Below are 610 nucleotides of genomic sequence, written 5' to 3' on the forward strand. Positions count from 1 at the left end.
CACCAGCTTTCTGACCTCCCTACCCCTCCACACTCACCTCCCACAGCTGTGCTCCTGCTCTCGCTTTCCCTTTTCCCCTGAAAAAGCATTTTTCCCTCTTTCTGCCTAGACTGGGCTACAGCTGGTGCTTTTCATATCACTGCTTAACTGGCCAATTTTCCCATCCTGTTCTTTCTGCCTTGTGTCTCCGTCCAGAGGGTTGTTCACCCTGATGTCCTCCCCTGGCTAGCCCTTTCTCCTGACTCACCCGAGGTACGTGCAGAATGCAGCAAGTGAGTCAGAGACAGAGAGAACAAAAATTAACAAAACAATGAGGAAGACGAAGTTGCATCATAAAAAAAGTCAAAAGAACACCATTAGGTTTACAAAGTTAAACTCTCAAAAGCTGGACAAATCCACACCTACCACTGCCTTGGGAAACCTAGTTCAGCCCCCTCTCCCTTTCCCCCACGCAATGTGTATTATGTGACATGATTTAATTGTTTGACTGCATACTATTTTTCCCATGGGACTAGCACCTCGTTTAGTGTAAAAGCAAGACAGTGTCTGGGAATGAAGCCGGTCTCTACATTTCCTGGACTAAGTGTGTGACTGCGAGCCCCATTTATCA

The sequence above is a fragment of the Ciconia boyciana genome, chromosome 1, assembly GCF_034638445.1.
Source record: "Ciconia boyciana chromosome 1, ASM3463844v1, whole genome shotgun sequence".
Lineage (NCBI taxonomy): Eukaryota > Metazoa > Chordata > Aves > Ciconiiformes > Ciconiidae > Ciconia > Ciconia boyciana.